The sequence below is a fragment of the Pelodiscus sinensis genome, chromosome 3, assembly GCF_052426305.1.
Source record: "Pelodiscus sinensis isolate ZL-2025 chromosome 3, ASM5242630v1, whole genome shotgun sequence".
Classification (NCBI taxonomy): Eukaryota; Metazoa; Chordata; order Testudines; family Trionychidae; genus Pelodiscus; species Pelodiscus sinensis.
This window is the reverse complement of record NC_143054.1, coordinates 104,151,302-104,165,556: the sequence shown is the minus strand read 5'-3', so window position 1 is coordinate 104,165,556 and position 14,255 is coordinate 104,151,302. Positions and strand designations below refer to the sequence as shown.

The following is a 14,255-nucleotide window of genomic DNA, read 5'->3' as shown; positions in this document are numbered from 1 at the left end:
TTTCCGGAAGGGGCATGTAAATTTCACTAGTCGTCGTAGGAAAATCCGCGGGGGATTTAAATATCCCCCGCGGCATTTAAATAAAAATGTCCGCCGCTTTTTTCCGGCTTTTAAAAAAGCCGGAAAAGAGCGTCTAGACTGGCCCCGATCCTCCGGAAAAAGTGCCTACTTTGAAGTAGGAATAAGAGCCTCCGGAAAAGGGCACTTTTTCCGGAGGATCGGGGCCAGTCTAGACGCTCTTTTCCGGCTTTTTTAAAAGCCGGAAAAAAGCGGCGGACATTTTTATTTAAATGCCGCGGGGGATATTTAAATCCCCCGCGGATTTCCCTATGACAACTAGTGAAATTTACATGCCCCTTCCGGAAAAGGGGCCAGTGTAGACGTAGCCACCTTGTCTCAGTGACACACGGCTGGACAAAGCGCAGTTTGAAATGGCCACTTATCATTGACAGAAGGGGCGTGGACCTGCTGCCTTCTCCTGCCCTGACTGTTCCTCTGCAGATCTAGTACCTCCCTGGGTCCCTGTCACTGGGCCTTAGCCTGAAGTTTATTCAGGCCTGAGTTCTCTTGGCTCACTCTACCTCCCCCAGCACTACTCTGTCCAAGGTCCCCCATGCTAGCACATAGCTAGGTCCTTCTCCCTCCAGAGCTGGTGTAAGAGGGAGTGCCTCCTGGCCAGCCATATTTTAATATAGCCCTGCCACATTCTGATTGGCTGCCTCCCTGCTGTGCTCTGATTGGCTGCCTCAAGCCCTTGCCTGAGCTCCTAGCCCCAGCTTTCTCCCTGAGCTGCTTTAACCCTTATCATTCTAGTAGGAGACAAGCACCCCATCACAGGGCAAAACATATGTTTTTTTCACACATCTATCCATCTACCCACACAATAGCCTTGTATGTTCAGTTGTTTTTGAGGCTATGTTTAGCACTCATTTGGGGTGTAGGAAACCCCAGTTAAAGTCTTTGCTACAGACTCAAGACCTGAACCCAAATCTGTCATGTCAGTCCACTAACCATACAACCAAAAAGTTTGGTTAGGCAGATGAGCATTTTCTGACAGAAAAACCATTCAGTCAAAATTCTCAACCAGCTCTATTAATGATAGCTGTGTCTTTGGGGTGTAGTGATAATTAATTAGTTAATGGTTGTAAAGCACCACGTAAGTGCTAAAATTCACCAAAGTACACACAAACCCCACTACATCTAGAGGGTCCCAGGCCTGCAGCTTAGGTGTTGAGACCTGTGCATAAACCCAGGCACAAACAGCTGAGTTCCACTTCTTGTGTGGAAGCTGGTGGAACTTGAAGATTACTTGCCTCCTTTTCACATAAAATAACTCAGGGGGATTTTGAGGAGGAGGGAAGATTGGTGAGTCCTGATGGGCAGAACAAGCAGACATACAATCAGTCATCTCCCCTATCCCACCCCAGAAGCCTCTGGTGGGCCTCATGCATACTGGTGTTCTCCCAAGAACAGGAGATGACTACATCAGTGAACAGGAAGAAAAATAGCTGATAGCAACTTGACTAGTTCCTTTCATCAGGTGTAAGGGCTGAGGGAGCAGCAATTTTAGTCTTAGTCCAGGGTATCAGGAAGAATAAATCTATCACTGGAAGGACTGAAAGCAGAAATCCTTACTGATTTTTGTCACTTGTCCAATTACTAATATTCATCTCTATACACACACATCAAATTACATGGATTCTGATGTTAACTCAGAGGGAAGATCACCACCTACTGGATCACCAATGCCACTTCCTTTGCTTCTTGACTGAAAGTTTCAGCTGTCAGGGTGGGATGAAGCTGTCTTGCTCCTGCCCACCTGTTTTCTCTTTTCTGTTGATTTCTTTCCTTCATAGGGACCGTGTTGATAATGTTTGTGCTGCATCTCCTGGGAGAATACAAAAGGTGAGACTCAGGAGTAGCAGAGGCAAAGGAGGTTTTACACTATCCTGTGTTGCTTGGATTCTGCAGAAATTAAAATGACCCCAATGACTATAAAAGCTTCAGAGGGATAGCTGAGTTAGTCTGTAACTGGAAAAATTTAAAAAATAACTAATAGTCTTGCAGTACCTTAGCAACTAAGAAAACATAGATGGTATCATGAGCTTTCATGGGCACAACCCACTTCTTCAGATGAATGGAGTTATTAAAGGCCCATTTTCTAAATAAATAGGGTATAATGGAAGAGGAGAAGGGAAAAGAAGTAAAAAAAAGAAAAAGGAGAAAGAAATAGTGAATTAGAGTGTCCATGCTATATGAAGCTGATAGAGAAGGAACTAATTGTTCTTAAGTACCCATTGTTTGGCTGTTTCAGTAGATAAAAGGCCAGACAATCCATTTTAAATAACTTTTGTCAGTTACATCTGCAGTATGCTAGGAAATATTTCTAAAAAAATGCTGTGATGGTTATTGTCAAAGCCAGCTATGAGGTATCACTGTTTCAAATATATTTAAATGAGATTTGTCAGAGAAATAAATAAAATAGTCTTCAAAGCAGAAATAAGTACATGTGCATCAATTCAAAAAAGTTTTTGTCCTTGAAACTTTTTTTAATGTGTGCTTTATATTCAGAAAATGAATTATCCAGAATAAGCAGTAACTTAAGACATGTCTATTTTTAGGGCAACATATATACAGTTACCAAGTGAAGAAAAGACTATGGTATATTATGTCAAAACTGGCTGACTGAATAATTTACATTCACAAAGGGCTGAGATTTTCAATAAGCTACCAATACTGATGCCTAATTCTTTCCATTATATGTTAATGTACAGAGACCACCAATGTAATGTTATGTAACCTCATGAATTGTGGCTCAATTTTTATGAATGGGATTTTATAAATGAAACCATGTTAATGCCTTTGAATAATCAGTTATTGTAACTCCTTTTTAATATATTGTAACTAAAATGACCCCCATGTTGTAACTGAAACTCCCATTTTAAATTAATACATTGTATCTAAAGTGACTCCATATATAGTATCTAAAATAGTGATAGAAATGTAGCCTTGTTAGTCTGGTGTAGCTAACAAATGTAGCCGTGTTAGTCTGGTGAAACAAAATACAGGACTATGTAGCACTTTAAAGACTAACAAGATGGTTTATTAGATGATGAGCTTTCGTGGGCCAGACCCACTTGAGGAAGTGGGTCTGGCCCACGATAGCTCATCATCTAATTAGCCTTTAAAGTGCTACATAGTCCTGTATTTTATAGTATCTAAAGTGACTCCAAAAATTGTAACCCATTTTAAACTTTGTACTGCCTTAACTTTATTTAAAGTTAGGTGTGAGTCTGTAATCTCATTTAAAAGTGTTAATGTGGGGGAGTGTGTAAAGGGCTCAGTTCATGAAGCCAACCAATTTAGGTGGCCAGCTGCCAGTACCAGCTTGATGGCAGAAGAATAATGCAGGCAAGCCCTGAAAAAGAACCCACTCAAGAAAGAGAGTAATGGGATTAATAAGTAAATCAGATGCCAAAGTGCCTTCCAAGTGATAAAAATGAATGCATATGCTTATAACAATGGTATGCATCTCTTTGGAGTAGTGAGCTTGGTTTGGTTAAGTGATAGCAAAGAGATCCAGAGAAGAGAAATGGTGGTGATTATAGCTAAAGCAAGATTCAAATACAACAGGAAGTTATCCAAAGAAAGATTAGATTGCAATGAAAAGTCAAGAGCTCCATGAGATATGATAAATGTAGTGAATATTTTGAACACTGTAAACATTTATCAGTACCCTTTTATCTTTTAAAACTGTCCCATAAATGAGAACAATTGAAAGAAAGTAAATTTAAAAGTTATAAGAAATACTTTGCACATTGTGCAATCAGCCTGTAAAGTTCATTGCAGCTCTAGGTCACAGAGTCAAATACTATAGGTAGATTTGTAAAAGGCTAGGAAATTTTATGAGCTATAATATTTACAATTACACTACATAACATAAGATGTTAGCAACTCTCATATTTCAGGCTTTTAATTTTTTCCTGTGAAGGCCAAGAGAAATTATTTTTCCTCTCAGTTACAGAATTGCACAATTGACCACATTTCATTTTACTGTAAAATATTGGTAACCAGAGATACAGTGCAATAAAAAAATACACAGTTCCAAGTTTCAGAGCCCGTATCAGTTGACTCAGGCTTGTGAGGCCTGGATGCTAAAAACTGCAGCATAGAGAGTTGCAGTTAATAAGTTCAGCTCAAAACAGACATGTAGGCCAAGTCTTTCCTGCAATTATCTCCACTGGAATTGAACCAGAATACTATGGCTAAACTCATAGTAAAGGTTTGCCCATGCCAGTTTTAATGGAGCATTCTTGACTTGCATTTGGCTGTCCTGAAATATCCTTTAGTTCTGGCATAAATGTTGATATCACAACATTGCAGCCTGGCATGAGTTTTGTACCACCACATTGCAAAGTAGTATCATGATGTAGCAATTCAAACACCACAAAAATCATGGCATGATGAGTGGAATCATTCTGGGTTATACTGCTACACTAGCATGTTCTTTGTGTTATGTTATGTTATGGGCAAATATAGATTGTACACTGTGTCTAGCAGATCTCTAAATCTAAGGAAATAATTAGAATAAAAAATTGGTTCTTGCTGCTATTGAAGTCAATGGCAAAACTCCCATTCACTTTGGTAAGGAGGGAATTCACTGGAGTATCTCCTAATGAAGGAGTGTGGTATTGCAGACTTTTTCTCAACTGCCCCCTCTTGCCCACATGTTTTCAGCCAGCATTGGTGGGTCTTCAGCAGCTTGAACCTCTGGTCACATCCAAAATTCCAAATGCACTCCAATGAGTCAGTAAAGAGTCTAATAAACAGTCTATGTGCCCTCCCTAGAGTCTTCAGCTCTGGGCCCTTTAAACTCAGCCACTTGCTCCCATATAAGGCCTGTTCTCTTCTTAGGCTACATCTACACTACATGCTTCTTGCGCAAGAAGCCTTTTGCTCAAAAGTTTTTGCACAGAAACTTCTTGCGCAAGAACATGTCCACACCTCAAAGCACATTGCACAAGAAAGCTCTGACGGCCAATCTCAGAATGGCCATCAGAGAACCTGTGCTTTTTCCCATAGGTTTCTTGCACAAGAAGCCTCTCTGGAATGACCACACTTGCCTTTTTGTGCAAGAACTCTTGCGCAAAAGGGAGTTATGCCTCATAAAAGGAGGTTTACCTACAGTGGAAAAAGCCCTCTGTTCTGCCGTTTTACTCTTGATTTCCTTGCGCAAAAGAGCATTTGAGGTGTGGATGCTCCATGGGTTTTTGCACAAAAACAGCTGTTTTTGCACAAAAACCTTGCAGTGTAGACATAGCCTTAGAGTTTATGCCACTTTACCTGTGGCCAGTGGCCAGCCAAGGGACCCTCTACACAGCAGTTACACTCTGCTAACTGCAATCTGTCACTGCTATTTCCCTGAGTTTCTTCCTAATGGGCTCTTTTTATCTCCAACCCTATCTCAGGTGGGGGCAGTAAGTTATATTGGTTTGTGGTGTCTGGGAACTAGGAATATTTAATGTTCAGGGGCCTGACTCCAATGTTTGGGGTTAGATCTCTCCCCTGGTCCTGCCTGCTGCCCCTGTGCATCTCCCTGGGAGCATCTCCTGGCCCCACCTGCCATCTCCTGGTGATTTAAAATGTCCTGGGGTCCCCTAGTCACCACCACCAGCAGCACTGTGGGGCTAAGGCAGTTCCCTCCTGTACGCACTCTGAGCATCTCCAGAAAGTGGCTGATATGTCCCTGTGGCCTGTGGGGGTTGTCTCTATGTGCTGCCTGCACCTCAAGCTCTGAGCTGCTGTCAGAGGGATGTACAAGTCACTTTTGGGAGCCAACTCCACCTGACATAATGACCAGCCCCCTGACCCTCTCCTGTACCTTAACCCCTGCTCCAGCCCAAAGCCTGCACCCAAACTCCCTCTCGGACTTATGCAGGTGTGGGCGGTGGATGGGACTTGGACCCATTCTGGGCATCACCAAAAATGATCGAAATCTGCTGCTAGTGATGGATAGGGTTCCCAAGTTCTGCTCAATTGCCAGGCCAGAAAGCAGTTTCTGTTCTCTCCCCTCCTTCCCTCTGACCCCAGCCACCATCTGAGCAGCTTAGACCCTGCAGCTGCTTTTGTTTGAGTCTGCTAGGCTCTGACAAGCTGCTTCCCTCAGGCAGGCCTGGACCACCCACCTTCACTGCTCCATTCCTGTTACTTTGCTGCTTCCTAGGGTGGGGTGCAGTAAGAGTTGCAAAGGCCATGTCACATCTCCTCACATAATTCGCACACAGAAGGATTTGGGATCATGGTCAGAGCTGCCTAGGGTTGCCAGGTGTCTGGTTTTGAACCGGACAGTCCAGTATCTGAGTTTTCTGTTCGGGAAACAAATTAAGAAAATATAAATGAGAAAATATAAATGTCCGGTATTTTCTAAATAAGCTGTAATGTAGGTTGTGATGTAATGTCAAGTGTGACTGGTATTTTTGTTGAAACCATCTAGTAACCCTAGAGCTGCCTTTAGACTTACTGGGGACCCACAACAGAAACTAAGGAGTTGGCTTCCCACCATACCTCCAGCTGTCTGGCACTGTAGCTTCAGTCTAATCTCTGCCATTCAAACTGCCTGGGACTGAAGGCTGAGTCCAGTTACTCATGATTGAAGCCTGAGTCACATAGTCTGGGGCTGATGCCCAAGCCTAAAGCCTGCCACCCACAGCAGAAGCCTAAGCTTCCTGTAGTCACCACTCTCCATCCTCCAAAAGTTCCCTCAGGCCTTTGCTGGAGGAGAGGGGCACCACACCTCACTATTTGAAAACATTGGCTTTAGTGGGTTTTATTTCTGTTTTTAGAGATTAAATTACTGTACTACTAGCAATACATTTGCCTACAGTAACACTGCAGGTAGTATGTGACTTTGATTCATGGGGGCCCCTGTGGTATAGGGCCCTGGGTAATTGCACTGTTTGCTGCGCCCACTAATGCCAGCACTGACTGTAGCCCTCTTTGAGAATAACATCAGCTCCTTTCCCTGTTTGCTCAGGAGATTCTCTGGCATGCCTCTGCCCAGAGAGCTTTTGTAGTTCAAGGCCCCTGGAAGCGCCCCTCCCCAGACTCATTCACGCTTGACCTTCATTTCTAAGGAACATCTCTATAGGTTCTTCTAGAGCCCCCAATCTTGGAGAAACATGCCACCCACTGGCTCCTCTGAACTGGGTGGGAGCTCCCTTCTTGGGACATCCTATTTGTTTCACACTTTATACTTCTGCTTCATCTCCCACACCTTGCAGCTCTGGGCCTGGAACCTCCTTGTTGCATGTCTTTTATTCCTCAGCACATCTGTCTCTGTCAAAGTCTCTGTCTCCATTGGTACTCCTGTGTCTATTCCTGTATTTGTCTCTATTCACTGCATGTAAACCTTCATGTACATACTCATGTGTTAGTCTGTCTCTTCCTGTTTGTTTCTGTTTCTGAATGGTTCCCTGTGAATTCAGAATGTGTGTGTGTCTTGCTGTGTGTTTGTGGCTGCCAGTGTACACATGTCTTTAATTCTGTCTTGGCATGCCTATGTATCTATGTGTCTCTTCCTGCATGTCTCTGCATCACTCCCTCTGGGTTTGCCAGCTTGTCTCTACATGCCTGTGTCTAAAAATCTGTATGCTGGGCTATGTACGTCCCTGTACGTGTCCATGTGTCTGCCTTTGAATGTACCGGTATGTGTCTGTCGGTCTCAACAAGTCTGTGTACCCGCTACCCTGGATCTGTGTGTGTGTGTGTGTGTGTGTGCAGAGACCATGTCTGGAACCATGTTTACTCGTTGGCGGGAGGATTTTCCTACCCTGGGGGTGTTGTAATCCTAGGAGATTTTTCTTTACACTGTTCTTCACTATCCCTATTCCAATCCCAATGTGCAAGCAGCGCCAGAGCTCGGTTGCATGCCACTCTTCCTGGTATTTGCTGGGTATTGGGCGGATGCTGAGTCTCCCTGAGCCACAACTGGGGTTTCCGCGTTTGTTATATTCCCTCCGTGGTAATGTAACTCACTAAAGGAAAAAAAAAGGAACCTACCAGGAGTGGGGTTCGAACCCACGCGGACATGCGTCCATTGGATCTTAAGTCCAACGCCTTAACCACTCGGCCATCCTGGTGCAGGTGCAAGAACTGCATGCAGACTTTCCTACATAGCTCACAGAACCGCCAAGTCTGGCCAGCCTCACACGCGGGGGTGGAACGGGGCTCTGAGCCCCCAATTGGGACCCCGCCGCTTTTCATTGTCTGCGCGGGAGGGCGCAGAACGCAAAGCAGCAGCCAGCGGGAGCCTCCGGGAGGAGGGCGGGCCGCGGCGACGCGGGGAGAGAAGCGGGCGGGGGAATTTAGCGTGAGAACGTTCGGGGCGCGCTTGGACCTGCTGCCCTGTAGCGCCCCGCTCCACCCGGGCCCCACAACCAGCCTGAGGCCCGGTGCCCCCCCCCCCCGCGTCCCCACAGCATTGCACCCCGCTCCAACTGGTCCTCCCGCACACTGCCCCCCCCCCGCATCCCACACATTGTGTCTCCCCCTGCAGTCCTGCTCCCCTGTTCGCATGCGACACCCCACTGCCCCCCTCCTACATCACATGCATCAACGCACGCACTACACCCCTCACTGCCCCCCCGTGACCCGCCCCCCATGTGCACCATTACACCCTTCATGCACAAACACTTGCCCCCCTGTAACCCTCCCCTCAAATTCACTACCGCACTCCCCTCCCTCACAGACATCCAGATAGAGAACAGGAAAACTTTTGTCTACAGGGTACATTTTTCCAAAATGTTTCTATTTCTAGATTTTTAGAATAAAAGTGCTTCCATCACAGCAGCATCGCTGTGTCATGAAAGTGCCCCACTGAACCATCATACGCTACTGAGTTTTGCTCCATTTTGCCCAAAGTCAACAAGAATCATGGTTGAAATGCTGCCCCTCGTTTTCAGTTTAATTTATGTAGTAAACACAAAGTAACTTTACAGGTCTCCCCCCTTTTCCCTCAGTCCTGCATGTGCAACACATTAACACACTTGGGTTTGCATGTACTTGAGAACAAATCCTTCCCTGCATTATTTCACACTTAGGACAAATGACATTTTGTTGGATCATTGGCTATTTAATTAATGCTCTGAAAACAAGATATAAGTTGACAAAACGGTCACATTCTAGAGTAGTGAAACCCTATGGTGCAAAGCATTTCCTGGAAAAATGGTGGTTTCCTTAAGGAAACCCAGGACTGTTTAGAACATGTCCCAATGAATAGTGATAACGAAGAGACAATCAGCCTACCAAAAAGGAAAGGAAGAAAATTAAATTTATTTTTTACTGACATTGTACTTAATTCCTTTTAATTGTATGCTGGGACATACCTGCCCAGGCTGTTAGAAACAGGTTTTTCTAGCTGAACTGGTTTATTTTTTGGGGGGGGGAGGGGATTTGTGTAGGGGAGAAACATTTCTACAATGTCTCTTCACCTTTCCCTTCAAAGGAATGTTCTGTCCCACAGAAATCTGAGCACTATATGTTTGTATGACACCTAAAATCAGGCAAATAGTTACATATTTTCTGAATGTATCAACTAAAGGCCAAAGCAGTATTTGGCAATTTTAACTGTTTCATGTCTTTCCATTCCTCTTTTCTTGTAAATACACACATCATTTTATGTTCAAGTTCTATTTATAAAGAGCGTTTATTAACCCTTTAACAAATTATTGATCAGTTGCTAGCGTGTCATAGGTCGATAGATTGCTTATAGCCATTTATAACGCCTTTAGCTGATGTTCTTAGAATTCTGTAACATAAGCTATTTATATTAATGGATCCTAAGGCCAGAAGAGACCTTGTAACAATCCATGCTACACTGACCTCATCTCACTAAGCACATGACTTTCCTGTATTAATTAATGTTTGAATTAAAATGTATCTTGTAGGAAAACACCTGCACATATCTGTAACATAGTCAAAACATTAATAATTGATTATGCCTTTATAAACAATTTATAAATTGAATCTTATTATAAAGTATAACCAAATATATCACTCACAAACACACATATGGTGATATACACACAAGACATTAAAAAGTTGTGTAAGATATTAGTAGCCAGAACTCCAGATAAAACCAAACATACCTTTGAATGGAAAGGTTTAACAACTCTTGTTCTTAGAAGCAAACAAAAAAAACCAGTTTATTTATATTATACATGAGAGAGAGAGAGAGAGAGAGAGAGAGAGAGAGAGACTCACTCAAGTCTGCTCTATACAACAAAGTTAGATTGATGTAACAGCTTGCATTAACCTAGTTGTACATATATCTATACAGGTTGGACCTCCCTGGTCTGGCAATGTCAGGACAAATTCTTCAGACCAGGGAAAGTGTCTCCTGTCACCAGCCCCAAGCTAGATGGCCCTCTGCCTCTGGCCCTTTCTGTTCTCCCTGTTCCCCCCACCAGTCCACCCTGCTGCCACCAGTCCCCCAGCCCAGCCTGTCATGGGTATCAAGGGTTCTCCAGCCCCTAGCCCTGCACTACTGTGGTTCCCTGGCCCTGTGCTGCTGGGGACAGCCAGGTTTCCCCAGCTCCATCCTGCTGCAGGCTGTCAGAGTACTCTGGTCTCTGGCCGCATGCCGCCATGGATGGCTGGGATTCTCCAGCCCTTGGCTCCACTCTGCCGTGGTTCCCTGGCCCCATGCTGCTGTAGGTGGCCAGATTTCCCTGGCTCTGTGCTGCTGTGGGCAGCCAAGCTTCTTCTTCAAGGCCCATGCTGCCATGGTCTACTATAGTTCTCCAGCCCAGCTCCAGCGCTTTTGTGGAGCTGCGGCCCTGCTGCCTCTGGCTGGGCTGCTGGCCCTCCTACCATTAGGCTCCCAGGCTCTGGTCCCGGAGCATTCATGGTCCTGCTGGACCATGGATTGCCGGACTAGAGAATACCAGTTTTCAGAGGTTCAACCTGTACTTACTATTTTTCTCCCACTGATGTGTGTGTCCCATAATGTTGTCTTAGTAACATCATCTCTATGAGCAGTACCGCACCATGTATGGAAATTGACACATCATGAGTGTAGACCCTATGGTACCTATGTCAACCCCAACAGCCCTTCAACTGCTGTTCCATAATGCCTAACAACTGATCCAGGGGCAAGCCACAGATCTGCTTCTTTTATAAAATGCTGCATGCCACCCTGCATACCACGAAAACCTCCAAGGGGCTTGAGTCATAGGCCACTGCTATGAACCACAAAGAGGAGGAGGAATATGGCAGCTGGGCAACTGTGGCGTTCAGCTGTGAGCCAAGACCTATTTTTCACTGTACCAGATTCAGCAAGGCCCTCCATTCAAGGATGAATGAGCCCAATAGAGGGAAAGGAATCCAGGGTAAATACATAAATAAATGTCTCATTCTGGTGATGGTGACTGCATCTCCAACTTAATTGTTACCTGCTTTTCTTTCCCCTCTTAGAGTTAAGTGGGTGGGACATGCATAACAGATTGTTTTTGTAAATAGGCATGCTGCTTACATCTTCCTGGGAGTTCAATGAAACAGCTATGAAGACAAGGGAAGAAAATTATATGGACTCATGGTGCCCAGGAACCAGGAATTTTCCTGGCTCAGGAACCCAGCAAAGTGTGGGCCCAGATCTCTCCCCCGGCCCTGCCTCCACATACTCCACCTGATGAGTCCCCTGGTCAATTTAAAACAACATAAGGGATCCTGGCCACCATTAACAGCAGCACAGCAGGACTAGAGCGGCTTCCTGCCACTCACTCCTCGTGGCTGCCAACATGTCCTTGTGGGCTCTGTGTGCTGCCCTACCCTGAATGCCCTGAAGCCAACAGGAACTGAAGGGGTGGTACCTGTGGGCAGCAGAAGATGGAGATTACCCTGACCCCTCCTGCCTAGAAGCTGCTACCAGAGGAGGGTGCCCTAGATAAGTGCTGCACTCCCACCTCCTCCCCTGCATCCCTGCCCACCCCCAAACTCTCTCCAAGATCCTTATCCTCTCCTGTACCCTCATACAGAGCCTGCACCCAACCTTCATCCCAGAGCCTGCCCTTCAGGCCCCTTTCTACATCCACATTCCCTCCCTGAGCCTGCACCATACACCCACTCCTATACTTCAATCTGCGGGCCAGCCCAGAGCATGCACCCCTCACTCACCCAATTCCTTCCCAGAGCAGGTCGGGGAAGGAGTTTGAGTGGAGGAGGAGTATTGGCTTTCGGCAACATTTCTACAAACCAGCCACCCCTGCATAGAGGTACACTGTAATCCTTTTCTGAAGGTTTCTGGGGATGGCAACTTCATTTCTTCCTCATTTCCTTCTCTACAGTAGGACAGTTTCTCATGTTGGTCAGTGATAACTTCAGCAGGCTCCAATGCAATCCGCAGCGAAGTGGTGATGTGAATTGGAGTGACCCAACTGAGAAAGGGCAAAGTAGAGCAGGCTGCTGGTTTGCTTCACTTCCTGCCACTCCCACCACCACTGGTGAGTGCAGAGATGGGCCCAAACCCTGCTGCTAGTCCCAGGGTAATTCCTCAGATCACCCTGGGTCCCATCCTATGGATGGGACAGCTCTGCCTATACTCATAGTTTTGTGAAACAAAGCAATTCCCTCCCCATTTCCCTTTCCCTGGTGGGTCATACTCATTGTGGAGTGAGCTGGCAATGATGCCAGGCACAATCACTCAAAGTAGAAGTGTCAATAGGCATGCCTTGTTTAACACTTTAGGGGAGCAAGGGAAGGGGGTAGCTCTGAATGTTAAATGTTGCTTTCCATTGTTACTATACTAACAGTAGTACTTCTGTGAGCTTTATCTGTAGCTGTGGCCTTGAGAGACTCTCCTTCTACACCACTGGACCAGCTTACCCAGATAAGTGGGGGGGGGGGGAGGGAGAGAGGATGTGGTAGGACATGCTATCTGTGATTGCAGAAGCCAGAGCAGCATCTGACCTTGAACAGAGGACATGGAGGGTGAATATTATAGACAATATGTAGAGGGAAAGACCAGACAGGAGAAAGACACAGGAAAAGGAGAGAATCTTCTCCATCAGCAAACTCAGATGCTGTAGTGTAGACTTTCAGGGTGCATCTACACAGCACCTGAAACTCAAAATAAGAGACACAATTTGCACTATGCAAATTGCGTAGCTTATTTCGAGTCTATTTTGAAATAGCTTATTTTGTCATTTGGTGCTGTCTACACAGCGCCAAATTTCAAAATAATGCACTATATCAAGCTAGCCCTTATGCCTCATAGAATAAGGTTTACAGGGATGGAGAAATAGCATTCAAAAGATGCAGGGTAGCTATTTTGGGATACCTCTGGTATCCTGAAATAATTTTGCTGTGTAGACATACCCTCATGGACCAAATTCAATAGTCTTAACTCCCATTGCACTCTGTGGAGAACGGCAGCATAGCAGTTCCCTTCAGCCCTTCCAATCCCACCCCCGTGTTCCACATGGCTTCAAGGCCTTTACAACTACTGCTTCTGCTCCATGCTGGGAGAAAGCTTGGAGAACCCCAGCTTCATCTACACTGACTTATGAAACCGTCACTTGAGATATGTGTAGCTACAGTGGATATCAGTGTTCCTTCCTCTGCTTTATTAACATACCTAAATATTTTTAAGTTAAAATGTATTTACTCTTGAGTTCTTTGAACTGTTTTTGTAAGTGAATAAAACTCTTTGAGAGTGAGTCAACACATAGACTTTGTCTAGACTATTGCTTTTGCCAGAAGAGGCAATGCAAATGAAGCGCTGATTAGCATATTGCCATGCTTCATTTGCATAATCTATTCTGAGCCATTTTTGCCCAAGAGGTTTTTGTGCAAAAACAAGCAGTGTGGATATGTCCGTTTTGCACAAAAAAACCCTTTTTGCATAAGTTCCTTATCCCTCTCTGGGAGAGTATAAGGATCTTGCGTAAAAAGGGTTTTTTGTGCAAAATGGACACATCCACACTGGGGCTATGTCTACACTGGCTGCTTCTTGCACAAGAACACCTTGCGCAAGGGTTCTTGTGCAAGAAGTTTTGCTCAAGAAAATGTCCATTCTGCCATGTGCAAGATGTGCTTTTGCGCAAGAGTGCCCATGGCAGCATGGATGCTTTCTTGTGCAAGAAAGCTCTGACGGCCATTTTAGCCATAGGGCTTTCTTGTGCAAGAAATGCCTGCTGAGTGTCCACACTGCCCTCTTGCGCAAGAGCTCCAGCGCAAGAGGACTTACACCTGTTAGAAAA

At 45.1% G+C, this 14,255-nt stretch overlaps 1 non-coding gene across 1 annotated transcript; it reads right to left on the bottom strand.

The window, feature by feature from the left end:
* Window positions 1-8,055: 8,055 nt before the first annotated feature.
* TRNAL-UAA (transfer RNA leucine (anticodon UAA)) lies at window positions 8,056-8,138 on the bottom strand. Its single transcript has one exon. It is a non-coding gene; the product is annotated as a tRNA-Leu (tRNA).
* Window positions 8,139-14,255: the final 6,117 nt, after the last annotated feature.